Source organism: Bombina bombina, chromosome 2 (genome assembly GCF_027579735.1).
Source record: "Bombina bombina isolate aBomBom1 chromosome 2, aBomBom1.pri, whole genome shotgun sequence".
Classification (NCBI taxonomy): domain Eukaryota; kingdom Metazoa; phylum Chordata; class Amphibia; order Anura; family Bombinatoridae; genus Bombina; species Bombina bombina.
In genome coordinates this window covers 461,179,427-461,196,483 of record NC_069500.1, presented here as the reverse complement: position 1 = coordinate 461,196,483, position 17,057 = coordinate 461,179,427, and positions in this window count along the sequence as shown.

Sequence of the window (17,057 nt, the reverse complement as noted above, 5' to 3'; positions counted from 1 at the left end):
GTTGGTGGCTGTCCCTGGACAACCTGTCACAAGGGATGACATTCCGCAGACCAGAGTGGGTCATTGTCACGACCGACGCCAGTCTGACGGGCTGGGGCGCGGTCTGGGGATCCCTGAAAGCTCAGGGTCTTTGGTCTCGGGAAGAATCTCTTCTACCGATAAATATTCTGGAACTGAGAGCGATATTCAATGCTCTCAAGGCTTGGCCTCAGCTAGCGAGGACCAAGTTCATACGGTTTCAATCAGACAACATGACGACTGTTGCGTACATCAACCATCAGGGGGGAACAAGGAGTTCCCTAGCGATGGAGGAAGTGACCAAGATTATTCTATGGGCGGAGTCTCACTCCTGCCACCTGTCTGCTATCCACATCCCGGGAGTGGAAAATTGGGAAGCGGATTTTCTGAGTCGTCAGACATTGCATCCGGGGGAGTGGGAACTCCATCCGGAAATCTTTGCCCTAGTCACTCAGCTGTGGGGCATTCCAGACATGGATCTAATGGCCTCTCGTCAGAACTTCAAAGTTCCCTGTTACGGGTCCAGATCCAGGGATCCCAAGGCGGCTCTAGTGGATGCACTAGTAGCACCTTGGACCTTCAAACTAGCTTATGTGTTCCCGCCGTTTCCTCTCATTCCCAGGCTGGTAGCCAGGATCAATCAGGAGAGGGCGTCGGTGATCCTGATAGCTCCTGCGTGGCCACGCAGGACTTGGTATGCAGATCTGGTGAATATGTCATCGGCTCCACCTTGGAAGCTACCTTTGAGACGAGGCCTTCTTGTTCAGGGTCCGTTCGAACATCCGAATCTGGTTTCACTCCAGCTGACTGCCTGGAGATTGAACGCTTGATTTTATCGAAGCGAGGTTTCTCAGATTCTGTTATCAATACTCTTGTTCAGGCCAGAAAGCCTGTAACTAGAAAGATTTACCACAAAATTTGGAAAAAATATATCTGTTGGTGTGAATCTAAAGGATTCCCTTGGGACAAGGTTAAGATTCCTAGGATTCTATCCTTCCTTCAAGAAGGATTGGAAAAAGGATTATCGGCAAGTTCCCTGAAGGGACAGATTTCTGCCTTGTCGGTGTTACTTCACAAAAAGCTGGCAGCGGTGCCAGATGTTCAAGCCTTTGTTCAGGCTTTGGTTAGAATTAAGCCTGTTTACAAACCTTTGACTCCTCCTTGGAGTCTCAATTTAGTTCTTTCAGTTCTTCAGGGGGTTCCGTTTGAACCCTTACATTCCGTTGATATTAAGTTATTATCTTGGAAAGTTTTGTTTTTAGTTGCAATTTCTTCTGCTAGAAGAGTTTCAGAATTATCTGCTCTGCAGTGTTCCCCTCCTTATCTGGTGTTCCATGCAGATAAGGTGGTTTTACGTACTAAACCTGGTTTTCTTCCAAAAGTTGTTTCTAACAAAAACATTAACCAGGAGATTATCGTGCCTTCTCTGTGTCCGAAACCAGTTTCAAAGAAGGAACGTTTGTTGCACAATTTGGATGTTGTTCGCGCTCTAAAATTCTATTTAGATGCTACAAAGGATTTTAGACAAACATCTTCCTTGTTTGTTGTTTATTCCGGTAAAAGGAGAGGTCAAAAAGCAACTTCTACCTCTCTCTCTTTTTGGATTAAAAGCATCATCAGATTGGCTTACGAGACTGCCGGACGGCAGCCTCCCGAAAGAATCACAGCTCATTCCACTAGGGCTGTGGCTTCCACATGGGCCTTCAAGAACGAGGCTTCTGTTGATCAGATATGTAGGGCAGCGACTTGGTCTTCACTGCACACTTTTACCAAATTTTACAAGTTTGATACTTTTGCTTCTTCTGAGGCTATTTTTGGGAGAAAGGTTTTGCAAGCCGTGGTGCCTTCCATTTAGGTGACCTGATTTGCTCCCTCCCTTCATCCGTGTCCTAAAGCTTTGGTATTGGTTCCCACAAGTAAGGATGACGCCGTGGACCGGACACACCTATGTTGGAGAAAACAGAATTTATGTTTACCTGATAAATTTCTTTCTCCAACGGTGTGTCCGGTCCACGGCCCGCCCTGGTTTTTTTAATCAGGTCTGATAATTTATTTTCTTTAACTACAGTCACCACGGTACCATATGGTTTCTCCTATGCTAATATTCCTCCTTAACGTCGGTCGAATGACTGGGGTAGGCGGAGCCTAGGAGGGATCATGTGACCAGCTTTGCTGGGCTCTTTGCCATTTCCTGTTGGGGAAGAGAATATCCCACAAGTAAGGATGACGCCGTGGACCGGACACACCGTTGGAGAAAGAAATTTATCAGGTAAACATAAATTCTGTTATATATATATATATATATATATATATATATATATATATATATATATATATATATATATATATATATATAGCCTTAAAATAATGCTTTCCTTTCTGTCTGTGCCTTAATTAATTGCAAACTATACGCTAACAATAATATGCAGTGCTTTGCTCATATAAGGGGGGGGAGGGAGGAATCCATCAAGGGAATCATCTAGCTCCAATCTGCTGGGGGCCTGGGGCTCAGTAATTGAGAAATACACACACACTCTCTGTCACACACACACACACGCCTGCTGACATCGGTCCTTTCCCAGTCTCACTGAGTGTAGCATTTTAACTCAGACCGTCAGAATTCTGCCGCACAGCATCAATTATCTAACTGAATCTGAGTGAAAATGGTACACTCAGGGAGACTGGGTGAGGTCAGTGTCAAGTCAGCAGGCTCCACCTGAGTTAAAGGGACACTTAAATCAAAATTAAACTTTCATGATTCAAATAGAGCATGCAATTTTAAATAACTTTCCAATTTACTTCCATTAACAAAATGTGCACAGTCTTTTTATATTTACACTTTCTGAGTTACCAGCTACTACTGAGCATGTGCAAGAATAGCCCCTACTAAACTAAGACATAAAGCAAACAATGGAACACTGACTAATTGGTGTGGGGGACAGGTAGGGCTGTATCCTTGTAAAGCTATAGAGTGTGTCATGTGCCCTCTCATAGATACACAACATACTAGTTTCTCAAATTCAGATGGTAATCACACTTACAAATGCAAATATAGATGTACTTGCCACTCTACGTATGTAGTATACCTACTCACTTGCAAATGTGGCAAAATCTATGTAGGAAGAACTAAAAGAAAAATAAAGTATAGATTGAGAGAACATATTAGGAACATAGAGTCAGGTTTTGATAATCATAGTGTATCTTATCATTTTAAAGTATGTCACAATCAGAACCCTAATGAGCTTAGCATTAAAATTATTGAATGGGTTGCACCAGACAAATGGGATACTAACAGACTGCTGAAGTTAAGGCAAAGGGAAACCTTTTGGATAAAAACACTAGACTGTCTGGAACCCAAAGGGTTAAATATAGAATTAGATATCCAGGCTTTTTTATGAAATTAACCATTCTTTTTATCATATTTAATTGTTGTGGTAGTTCTATGTATTTTAACAATTTTATATATATATATAATCATCTTGGAGTATTATTAATTTGTGTTCATGTTTCATAGTTTTTTGCATATATTTTAAAATTTGGTATAGAGGTATTAATTGCAATTATTGTATTATCAATATGGAACCTGATATTTTTGCTGCTATATTTAATGCCATTGTTTTTAAAAAAATGTTTTTATCAATTATTATGCATTTACAATTGTATCAACTATTTTACATTCTTTGCCCTTTATATACCCTTATATGTAACACTTATTAATTAATTGGGATCAATTACGCTTACACCATCAAGGGTATATAATGCGCAAATATGTGTAGCTAAGCATTCTTGACAAAGTCTCGACGATACAAGACGAAACGCGTAGAATTTGCTTAGCTCTTTTGACCCCTGGCGGGATCCGTAGTCCAGGAGTTGTCAGTGATCCAGCACTCCTTGAGACGGCTACAGGAAACGTCATCAGCCCCGCGACTGCAGAGCGGGTGTGTTCGTTTGCAAAGCCGGCAACGTGAACTGACCTGTGATACATCCTTGGAAACACTGTCATAAGGATCGGTTTTTGGGACCTAGCAATCGGCTATTATATGCATAAATTTATGCACTATCTTGTGAGTGTTCAATTTGTTATTCGTCTGTTGCTTGAATAAAAACTTTAAATATTGCACTTGAGTCTGCGCTCTTTCCCTTCTATTATTCACAATGTGCAAGAATATACGTATAAGCATTTGTGATTGGTTGATGGCTGTCACATGATACAAGAGGAGTAGAAATATCTAACTTACATAACTGAAATCTGTCACCAAAAAAAATCTACAATTCATATGACGTTTAGACTAAGTGCTATTGTATTGTCTTTTTATCATTCATTTGATAATTATGCAAATCTGTATTTAGTAGTCCTTTAAGATGTTTAAATATTTCAGAGCTTATACTGGAGACTTTAAAGGGACAGTAAAGTGAAAACTAAACTTTCATGGTTTAGAGAGAACATTACATTTTAAACAACTTTCTAATTTACTTCTGTCATCAATTTTTCTTTGTTTTCTTGCTATCTTTATTTGAAAAAATGGAATGTAAGCTTAGTTCATTAGTTCATTTTTGGTTCAGTACCTGGTTAGCACTTGCTGACTGAGGGTTACATTTAGCCACCAATCAGCAAGTGCTACCCAGGTACTGAACCAAAACTGGGTCGGCTCTTAAGCTTACATTCCTCCTTTTTCAAATAAAGATAGCAAGGGAATGAAGAAAAATTGATATATGGAGTAAATTAGAAAGTTGCTTAAAATTGCATGTTCTCTCTGAATCTTAAAAAGAGAAAAAAGAAGAAGAAAACTTCCCTGTAAGGGAATTGCAAAGTCAGTACCTGCCTGAAACACTGTGGAAATATGTGTTCTTATTAAAATATTTAAGGAAACAAAATTGTCTCTCTTTATATGGCAATTAAAAGCAGAGGAGGGGCATATAAGGTAGGAGGGGCAATAGGGTGGAGGAGGAGCAGAGGAGGCAGGTAGGTGGAGCAAGGGGGTGGGGGGGCCCTGCCACACTTTTGCCCGGGGGCCCTGGTTGGTCTCAGTCCACCCCTGCAGGTAATTTTGTAATTATTTTAACTAGGTAGCTATTAAATAGTAAATAACTATTTAATAGCTATTGTACCTAGTTAAAATAAATACAAAGTTGCCTGTAAAATAAATATAAATCCTAAAATAGCTACAATATAATTATTCATTATATTGTAGCTATATTAGGGTTTATTTTACAGGTAAGTATTTAGCTTTAAATATGATTAATTTATTTAATAAGAGTTTATTTATTTCGTTAGATTTAAATTATATTTAACTTAGGGGGGTGTTAGGGTTAGGGTTAGACTTAGCTTTAGGGGTTAATACATTTATTAGAGTAGCGGCGAGGTCCGGTGGGCAGATTAGGGGTTAATACTTGAAGTTAGGTGTCGGCGATGTTAGGGAGGGCAGATTAGGGGTTAATACTATTTATTATAGAGTTTTTGAGGTGGGAGTGAGGCGGTTTAGGGGTTAATACATTTATTATTGTGGCGGTGAGGTCCGGTCTGCAGATTAGGGGTTAATAATTGTAGGTAGGTAGCGGCGACGTTGGGGGGGGCAGATTAGGGGTTAATAAATATTATGTAGGTGTCGGCGATGTTAGGGGCAGCAGATAAAGGGTACATAGGGATAATGTAGGTTGCGGCGGTGTGCGGTTGGCAGATTAGGGGTTAAAAAATTTAATTATAGTGGCGGCGATGTGGGGGGACCTCGGTTTAGGGGTGCATAGGTAGTTTATGGGTGTTAGTGTACTTTAGAGCACAGTAGTTAAGAGCTTTATGAACCGGCGTTAGCCCATAAAGCTCTTAACTCCTGACTTTTTTCTACGGCTGGAGTCTTGTCGTTCGAGTTCTAACGCTCACTTCAGCCAAGACTCTAAATACCAGCGTTAGAAAGATCCCATTGAAAAGATAGGATACGCAATTGACGTAAGGGGATCTGCGGTATGGAAAAGTCACGGCTGGAAAGTGAGCATTAGACCCTTTCCTGACTGACTCTAAATACCAGCGGGCAGCCAAAACCAGCGTTAGGACCCCTTAACGCTGGTTTGGACGGCTAAAGCAAAACTCTAAATCTAGGTGTATGTTTCTATGTCAAGTATTGCTTGTAATTAGATGTGGTTTGAAGGAGTGGTGACATCTTTTGGAGGGTGCTGTTCATCCTATAACAATTTTAATAGATCATGGTAATATGCAAAATCTTTGTTCTGCTAAAAGACTTCATCTGAAACAGGATTTTATTGTAGACTTACCTCCTTCTTACTGTCATGACACCATTTTTGTAGTGGTTGATCAGGTGACTAAGATAGCTCATTTCATTCCTGTGGTAGGTCTTCTTTCTGCCAGCACGACTGGTACTTTGTTCCTGAGAGAGGTTTTGTGTCTCCACAGAATCTGCTGTCAGATAGAGGTTCGCAGTTTACCTATAAATTCTGGAAACATTTTTGCTCCAGCCTCAGCAGCGCACATTCATTTACATCTGGGTACTATCTGCAGACCAATGGGTAGACAGAGCAGAGAAACCTTTGGAACAGTATCTCAGGTGCTTTTGTACTTATATTTAGAACAACTTTCTGCCCTAGTGCTGAATTTAATTTTAAAGTGAATGTCAATTTTGATGCTAAAGTGCCCGCTTTTTAAAAATTCGATTAAAAACAGGGGCACTTTAATTCTTTTAAATTTACATTTCACTCCTGTTGGAAAAAAAAAAAACCTTTTAATCTTCACAGAAGCTCCAGCTTCCTCCAGTCGTCGCAAGCCATTTCTGACGTCAGAAATGATGGATAGGTCATCCTCCAATCACGGTTTCCCCCTGGGGGAATCAGTGTCTGATTTAACACCGTGATTGGAGGAACCGGATTCCTAATTTTAGACCCAGGAAGAGGCTTTGCGAAGGGTGGAGGAAGCTGGAGACGCTGTGAAGATTAAAAGGTAAGTTTTTTTTTCTCAACAGGAGTGAAATGTAAATTTTTATGAATTAAAGTGCCACTGTTTTTAATCGAATTTTTAAAAACCGGGCACTTTAGCATCAAAATTGACATTCACTTTAATAATCAAGTCCACCAGTCTATTAAAAAGTCTTCTTTCTTTGCCACATAGTTTTCCATCCCAGTGTTCTTCTGGATCTACCTGAGCTTAACATCCCACCACACTGGCCCACCTTTATAGTGGATTGAAGCCCAGTAAAGGCATGTTATGCTTCAACATATACTATAATATAATATATATTACTGATATAAGTAAATATAAACATATATATATATATATATTTATACCTACATATATATATATATATATATATATATATATATATATAGTGGTAAGGTCACTGGAAGAACAGTCTCAATGGCGTGGTAACTGTATTTTCAAACAGTTGAAACAGAGAAAAAAGTCTTTTAACATAACAGGTGCACTGTCTCTTTAAATACAGCTACTTCAAAGCAGCCAGCAAAACAAAGCACACAAATAAAAAGCCTACTCCTGCCAGGAGCCTAACTATACATATAATTTCCCTTACTAATGATAAACTGGTCAACTAACCTGAACCCAGTTTAGTAGTTCATAGAAATAGCATAAGTAAAATACAAAACAAATCAAAACAAGTTTATCTCACCAGTGGGTCTCCAGCCTCTCTTTCACTTTGGAACACAGCCTGCTCCCTGAGACACATACTGTTCCTATATGGATGCTTATAAAGGCCTCAGCTAACTTAATAGGGAGCAGCTGTGAAACTGACCCAAGAGATTTAACTCTTCAGTTGCAGGGGAAAACTACTCTCTCTAAGCGCCTGCTAATGTACATATCTTCTCTCACCCTGTCACATATCCCCCTCCCCAGCGGAACACTGTGGGGTGAAGCGGCCTTAGCTGTAAGCACATGCACCCTGGATAGTGCCTCAGCATTACCATGTAACAGGCCGGCCCAGTGTTTCACCACAAAACTAAAAGGCTGAAGAAACAAGAACCACCTTGTGATCCTTAAATTACGGTCCCTATTGTTGTGCATCCACCTCAACGGGGCATGGTCTGTGATCAGGGTAAAGTACCTGCCCAGTAAATAATACTTAAGAGTTTCAGTAGCCCACTTGATTGCTAAACATTCCTTTTCTATTGTAGAATAGCGCTGCTCTCTGGGAAAAAGTTTCCTACTTAGAAAAAGAACTGGATGTTCCTCCTTGTATATGTATTGGGAGAGTACAGCCCCCAACCCAACCTCAGAGACATTAGTTTGCAAAAAGAATTCTTTGTTAAAATCCAGAGCCATGAGGATAGGTTGTTGACAAAGTGCGGAGTGAAGGTCTGGAAAAGCTTCCTTAGCATTGCTGTTCCATCTCACTGTATCTGGACTTTTTTCTTTAGTTAGATCAGTGAGAGGAGCAGCCCTTGTTGCAAAGTGAGGAATACATCGTCTGTAATAACTGACAATTCCTAGGAAAGCTCCAACCTGTTTTTTCCTGAGTTGCCTAGGCCATCTCTGTATTGCTCCTATCTTGTCTACTTGGGGTTTTACAACTCCCCTACCAACAATATAAACTAAGTATTTAGCCTCAGCCAAGCCAATGGTACACTTCAATTGATTGGCTGTTAACCCAGCCTTTCTAAGGGTTTCAATTACAGCCTCTACTTTTTGTATATGAGAATCCCAATCTGGACTGTGCAGCAGCATATCGTGCATGAGGTCTGAGTAACTTATCCATCAACCGTGGAAAAGTTGCTGGAGCTCCATGCAAGCCAAAAGGCATCACCTTATAGTGAAAAAAGCCATCTAGAGTAACAAAGGCCGTTTTGTCTCTAGATCACTCAGATAAAGGAATCTGCCAATAACCTTTAGTGAGTTCCAAAGTTGAGAGAAATCTGGCCTTGGCTAGTCTTTCAACAAGTTTGAGAAAGAAGTATGAATCAGCGCTTATTTCTACCAGCCAAGTACAGAAAATGGTCCCTCTCACAAGGGCCAAAAAAGGGTTTGAAAATGAAGAGAAAAGTACTGGCGCTAACAGCTAAGGTATGTGATCCCAAAATCAATGAGTAATTCTCAATACACAAGAGGGGGTCAATACACCCAGGTGGAGGATAAGAAATATATGATGTTATTTACACTGAAAAGGTAGAATTATAAGTGAATTGTATCAGCAAGTGATCAATGTTAAAAAAAAAAAAAGTTAGAGCACTGTGATTATTATTGTTAATATATATTTTCTAGCCAGGATTAACTCTTAACTAGTGTTTTAGATAGTTTTTAAATATCTACCTATTGCAATTTGCTTGTTTGAGCTCATCCTTAGAGCTAGGTATTTTTTCTATCCACATCACATTAGACACTACGTGTGCAATCTTATCTGACTCCTATTTTATTGTATTAAATAAACTTATATCTTTTTAGAATCATTGACTTCTGTCTTGCTTTTTTTTTTTTTTTTACATTGATCACTTGCTGATATAATTCACTTATAATTCTACCTTTTCACTGTAAATAACATCATATATTTCTTATCCTCCACCTAGGTGTATTGACCCCCTCTTGTGTATTGAGAATTACTCATTGATTTTGGGATCACATACCTTAGCTGTTAGCGCCAGTACTTTTCTCTTCATAGTCTTTCTACAAGCTCATCTACTCACGGCATAGGGTAGGCATTATACTTTGATATCTCATTTAGCTTTCTAAAATCGTTGCATAACCTAATAGTGACATCAAGTTTGGGTACTAACACAATTGGCCTGACTCCTCAATCACCCCAAGCTCAAGCATTTTTCTAACTTCTGCCTTTACAGCTTCCCTTGTGGCTTCAGGTATTCTATATGATTTTATCTTAAGGGTTATCCCAGGCCCTGTGATTATATCATGGGTGATTGCACTAGTTCTACCTGGCATAGGTGAAAAGACATCCCTATAACTTTCTACCATTTCTTTAGCTTCCTCTGCTTGTTCTGTTGTGAGTTCTGGGGAAATTCCTACCGAAGGTTTTAAGTGCATGGAGTCAACTCTTGGGTTTTTAATTACAGCTATACAAGCCTCTTTGTCTCCCTGATTTTAAAAGATTAACATGGAAGATTTGTTCTTTCCTACAGCGCTCAGGCTGTCTAACTTTGTAATTCACAGGGCTTAATTTTTCTATAATTTCATAGGGACCCTGCCAACGAGCCAAAAGCTTACTCTCAGCTGTTGGGACTAAAACCATTACTCTATCACCTGCCTGAAACTGTCTCTGTGTAGCACTCTGATCATAGTTAAGTTTTTTACTTCTCTGAGCTTTCTCCATATGCTGGCAGACAAGGGGAACAACATGATCCATGCGTTCCTGTATCTGCTCTACATGCTGCAGCACATTGTTTCCTGGGACCCCTTGTTCTTCCCAAGTTTCTTTAAGAATGTCTAACATACCCCTAGGATGCCTGCCATACAAAAGTTCAAATGGGGAGAAAATGGGGAGAAGCCTGTTGAACTTTGAAGAATCTCACTGACTGCAAACAACAAATAGGGAAGAAGTATGTCCCAATCCTTACCATCCCTGCTAACAACCTTCTTTAACATGGACTTAAGGTTGCAATTAAATCTTTCTACTAACCCATCTGTCGGAGGGTGGTATACTAAAGTTCTTAAAGCCTGTCTCTCTGCATTCCAGAGAAATGTTTCTGTCCCAGACCTGATTTCAGACTCTGCCTTTCTGATACCAGGCCTCTGAATGTTACTAAGTGACTTAGGCCTCGCTTCCATTGAGTCATTATTCAGTTTGCGTGCACTTGCAAACCGTTAAATATGCTGTCGAAAGCAATATCATTTATCGACTGTTTCCAATGGCGCGTTATACCTCAATATCGGCAGCTGGACTCCGGCTGCCGAAAAGATCTTCGCGTCCCATAGAAAGTAATAGAAGCCGTTAATCGATAAATTATACCAGGTTTCCAATGAAAGCGCTAACCGTTAATACACTGTCGGAGGCTGTCGATACATTGAGAAATATTACCCCCAGCTCAACTAGGTGTAAAGGAGGAAAAAGAGCTTTTTTGAGGCCTGTTTATCATTGAAATTGCAAATCCAAAAGAAATTATGAGTGTTTCAATGTACAAATAACATTATATATGCTACATTTATTGGTCCTATGTATAGGAATATTTGCACCCATGTTGTCATAGAAATATCAATATGTATGTACATATAAAAAACATAATTTATGTAAGAACTTACCTGATAAATTCATTTCTTTCATATTAGCAAGAGTCCATGAGCTAGTGACGTATGGGATATACATTCCTACCAGGAGGGGCAAAGTTTCCCAAACCTTAAAATGCCTATAAATACACCCATCACCACACCCACAATTCAGTTTAACGAATAGCCAAGAAGTGGGGTGATAAGAAAGGAGCGACAGCATCAAAAATAATGAATTGGAATAATTGTGCTTTATACAAAAAAATCATAACCACCACAAAAAGGGTGGGCCTCATGGACTCTTGCTAATATGAAAGAAATGAATTTATCAGGTAAGTTCTTACATAAATTATGTTTTCTTTCATGTAATTAGCAAGAGTCCATGAGCTAGTGACGTATGGGATAGCAGATACCCAAGATGTGGAACTTCCACGCAAGAGTCACTAGAGAGGGAGGGATAAAATAAAGACAGCCAATTCCGCTGAAAAAATTAATCCACTACCCAAATCAAAAAGTTTCAATTTTTATAATGAAAAAAACTGAAATTATAAGCAGAAGAATCAAACTGAAACAGCTGCCTGAAGTACCATTCTACCAAAACTGCTTCTAAAGAAGAGAAAACATCAAAATGGTAGAATTTAGTAAAAGTATGCAAAGAAGACCAAGTCATTGCTTTGCAAATCTGATCAACAGAAGCTTCATTCTTAAAAAGCCCAGGAAGTAGAAACTTAACTAGTAGAATGAGCCGTAATCCTCTGAGGCGGGAATCAACCCGACTCCAAATAAGCATGATGAATCAAAATCTTAACCAAGATGCCAAAGAAATGGCAGAAGCCTTTTGACCTTCCTAGAGCCAGAAAAGATAACAAATAGACTAGAAGTCTGTCTGAAATCTGAATAGCTTCAACATAGGATTTCAAAACTCTTACCATATCCAAAGAATGTAAGAATCTTACCAAAGAAGTCTTAGGAAAAGACAATAATTCCTCCCTAATGTTGTTAGAATTTACAACTCTAGGTAAGAATTGATATGAGGACAGCAAAAACCACCTTATCCTGATGAAAAAATCAGAAAAAGGAGATTCACAATAAAGAACAGATAATTCAAAAACTGAAGAGATGTCTAAAAAGAACAATACTTTCCATGAAAGTAATTAATGTCCAGAGCAAGCATATGCTCAAATAGAAGAGCCTGTAAAGCCTTCAGAACCAAATTAAGACTCCAAGGAGGAGAAATTGGCTTAATGACAGGTTTGATATGAACCAAAGCCTGAACAAAATGATGAATATCAGGAAGCAACACTGCTGTATCCTGATGAAAAATCAGAAAAGGAGATTCACAAGAAAGAGCAGATAACTCAGAAACTCTTCTAGCAGCAGAGATAGCCAAGAAAGTAATTTAATGTCCAGAGAATGCATAGGTTCAAACGGAGGAGCCTGTAAAGCCCTCAGCACCAAATTGAGACTCCAAGGAGGAGAGATTGACTTAATGACAGGCTTGAACCAAAGCCTGTACAAAACAATGAATATCAGGATGATTAGCAATCTTTCTGTGAAAAAGAACAGAAAGAGTAGAGATTTGTCCTTTCAAAGAACTTGCAGACAAAACCTTATCCAAACTATCCTGAAGAAATTGTAAAATTCTAGGAATTCTAAAAGAATGCCAAGAGATTTTATGAGAAGAACACCAAGAAATGTAAGTCTTCCAAAATCGATAATAAATCTTTCTAGAGACAGATTTACGAGCCTGAAACATAGTATTAATCAATGAGTCAGAGAAACCTCTATGACTAAGAATCAAGCGTTCAATCTCCATACCTTCAAATTTAATGATTTGAGATCCTGATGGAAAAATGGGCCTTGAGAAAGAAGGTCTGGTCTTAACGGAAGTGTCCAATGTTGGCAACTGGCCATCCGAATGAGATCCGCATGCCAAAACCTGTGAGGCCATGCTGGAGCCACCAGCAGTACAAACAAACGCTCCATTAGAATTTTGGAAATCACTTTGGAAGAAGAACTAGAGGCGGAAAGATATAGACAGAATGATAATTCCAAGGAAGTGTCAATGCATACACTACTTCCGCCTGAGGATCCCCGGACATGAATAGGTCCCTAGGAAGTTCTTTGTTTAGATGAGATGCCAACAGATCTATTTCTGGAAGCCCTCACATCTGAAAAATTGAAAAACATATCTAGGTAAAGAGACCATTCTCCCGGATGTAAAGCTTGATTAACAGAGATAATCCGCTTCCCAAATGTCTATACCTGGGAAAAAGACCACAGAATTTAGATAGGAGCTGGATTTAGCCCAAGCAAATATCCGAGATACTTCTGTCACAGCCTAAGGACTGATAGTCCCACCCTGATGATTGACATACACCACAGTTGTGACATTGTCTGAAAAAAACAATAAACGTCTCTTCTTCAAAAAGAAACCAATTGAAGAACTCTGAGAATGCATGGAGTTCCAAAATATCAAATGGTAATCTCGCCTCCTGAGATTTCCAAACCCCTTGTGCTGACAGAGATCCTCAGACAGCCTCCCAACCTAAAAGACTTGCATCTGTAGAGATCATGGTCCAGGTTAAAAGAAACGAAGAGACCTGTAGAACTAAATGATGGTGATCTTAACCACCAAATCAAAGATAGTTAAACATTAGGATTCGAAGATTTAAAAAGTGAAATCCTAGAATCCCTGCATCATTATTCAGCATAAAAAACTGGAAAGGTTTTCTATGAAAATGAGCAAAGGGAATTGAATCCAATGCTGCAGCCATAAGACCTAAAACTTCCATGCATATATGGAAACTGAAGGAAATAATAGAGACTGAAGGTACCGACAGACGGAACCCAATAAAATTATCACTTGTCTGTTAGAGACAAAGACAGTGACACAAACTATCTGGAAACTTAAAAAAGGTGACCCTTGTGTGAGGAATCAAGAGCTTTTGATAAAAAGATCCTCTAACCATGTCCTGAAAAAAGAAAGTTGAATCATATGAGATTCTGCAGCCTCAGAAAATAATCTGAATGAAAACAGAAAATGAAGATATGCATCTATTGTATCTAATGAAAACAAATAATGCTATCACTGACCAAAAAAGGCAGAATAGACCATATAAATACCAATCTAAAAGATGGTACATTTATATAACAAAAAGATTTTCTATCTTTGGAACAATGAATAGTTTTGAATAAAACCCCAAAACCCAGTTCCTAAAAATGAAACTGGAATAAATACCCCAGAAGATTCCAGGTCTGAGCAGCGCTTGAGCCCCAACGGGTGATCAGCCGCGCTTCAACATTACCCAAAATATATAGGACTGAAACACACTTAAGGAAAGTGTTAGCCTTACTGGAATAGCTGGAATATAATAGAGGAAAAAAAACTTCTCACAGACGGTTTTACTCTGAATTTTATTCTGTACCCAAAATCTAAGAAATTTGGACCGAATAGAACCAAACAGATTTCAAAAAAGTCTTAACCTGCCCCACACCAGCCAAGCTGGAATATGGCACATACATGCAAATTTAGGGAGCTGATTTTGGACTAAAAAACTTCCAATTAAAAACATGTTACTTGGGAAAGAATTTAGGATTTTGTTCCTTAATAAGAACAACCAAACTAATATAAGCTTAAAGTTTTAGTCTTAGAACTCAATCCTGAAGCCCAGAGTAACAGTTAAGAATTGAATTCAATTATAAACCAAATAATTGATTATCTGAGAAAAAAAGAAATATGGATTTTTAGAAATCACAAAATTCTTCTAGCTAAAATAGCTAAAGACATAGATTAAACCTAATTTGCGAAAATATTCAATAAAATGATGACACAAATGAAATTATTAGCATGATAATCCAGTTAAAGGACCAGTCAACACACTGAACTTGCATAATCAACAAATGCAAGACAGCAAGACAAATGCAACAGCACCTAGTCTGAACCTCAAATGAGCAGTAGATTTTGTCCCTTTTACAATGCTAAATAAATCATAATCTGATACTTGATCTTAAAGTAATTAGAAAAATGAAGCAATTGCAACATCATCCAAATAAATCACAGGTCCAAGAAAAGTACCTGAAAATAAATAATTTTCCTTAAATAAGATACAACCATCTAAAGGAAAATAAATACTATTTTGCTATAGAAAAAATAGCATATTAAGCAGGAGTAGAGATAGCTCCATTAAATTGGAGAACCCTCAAAATTGAAATTAACTGCCGGCAAAGAATATAATTTAAAACCTTTGAAGAAGGAATAAAAGAAAATTCTCAGCCTATTCCATTCCCTAGTATGAGGAACTGGAAAAAAACCTCTGAAAACACAGAAGAATAAATAAGCAGAAATAAAATGTTAGCTAGTCTTGAAAAAAGAACTAGTTACCTCAATATCCAAAATGATCAACACCTTTTTAACAAAGAACAAATGTACTCTAATAAAAAATAAAAAAGTAGATTTGTTAGAGTCAATATCTGATGAAGAAAATTCTGAATGAGAAAAAACATCATCAGAGAAGGATAAATCAGTATGTTGATGGTCATTTGAAACTTCAACAATTAAAAAAGAAGTTTGAAAAAGACCTAAAACTTTGATTAGAAGGCGCGATGTCAGACAAAGCCTTTAAAATAGAATCAGAAAAATATTCTTATAAATCTTCTAAGTATATCTTGTACATAAGATGTAAAAAGAATAGCAATGCATAAAGCATAAATACTAATGGATTCTGCATGTAAAAGTTTATCATGATAACTTATAACAAACCATAGCTAAAGATAAACATTCATAACATTTAAAATAAATGAACTTAGCTTTGGTAGGACTGAACTCAGTCAACAGGAATCCCTCAGTATTTTTTGAAACAGGAACAGTGTGCGAGAAATCTTGCAATATGTAATAGAAAAAAACAACATATAAAGCAAAATTATCAAATTACTTAAATGACAGTTTCAGGAATGGGAAAAAATGCAAAATAACAAGCTTCTAGAAACCAGAAGCAATGAAAAAATGAGACTTAAATAATGTGAGAAAAAAGTGAAACAAAAAAGACACCCACATTGTTGGCGCCAAGAATGACGCCCACATTATTGGCGCTAAGTACAACGCCCATATTTTTTGGCGCCAAGAATGACACCACATCCTCTGACGCCGAAACCGACGCCCACATTTTTTGGCGCAAAAAAATCGTCTGAATACACATGCGTCAAAAAAATGACGTTTAACAGAATACAACTTCCGGCGTCAACTACGGCGCCGGAAATGACAAAATTTTGCGCCAAAAAAAGTTAACGCCAAAAATGACGCAATAAAATGAGGCATTTTCTGCCCCGCGAGCCTAACAGCCCGCAGGGAAAAATAGTCAATTGAAAATTTTCAAGGTAAGAAAAAATATTTATTCATATGCATTATCCCAAATAATGAAACTGACAGTCTGAATTTAAGGAATACTGATTATCCTGAATCATGGCAAATATAAGTTTAAAGACATATATTTAGAACTTTACATATAAAGTGCCCAACCATAGCTTAGAGTGTCACAAAAAATAAGACTTACTTACCCCAGGACACTCATCTACATATAGTAGATAGCCAAACCAGTACTGAAGCGAGAATCAGTAGAGGTAATGGTATATAAGAGTATATCGTCGATCTGAAAAGGGAGGTAGGAGAAGAAATCTCTACGACCGATAACAGAGAACCTATGAAATAGATCCCCTAGAGGAAGACCATTGTATTCAAATAGGCAATACTCCCTTCACATCCCTCTGACATTCACTGCACTCTGAGAGGAAAACCGGGCTTCAACCTGCTGCAAATCGCATATCAACGTAGAATCTAGCACAAACTTACTTCACCACCTCCATGGGAGGCAAAGTT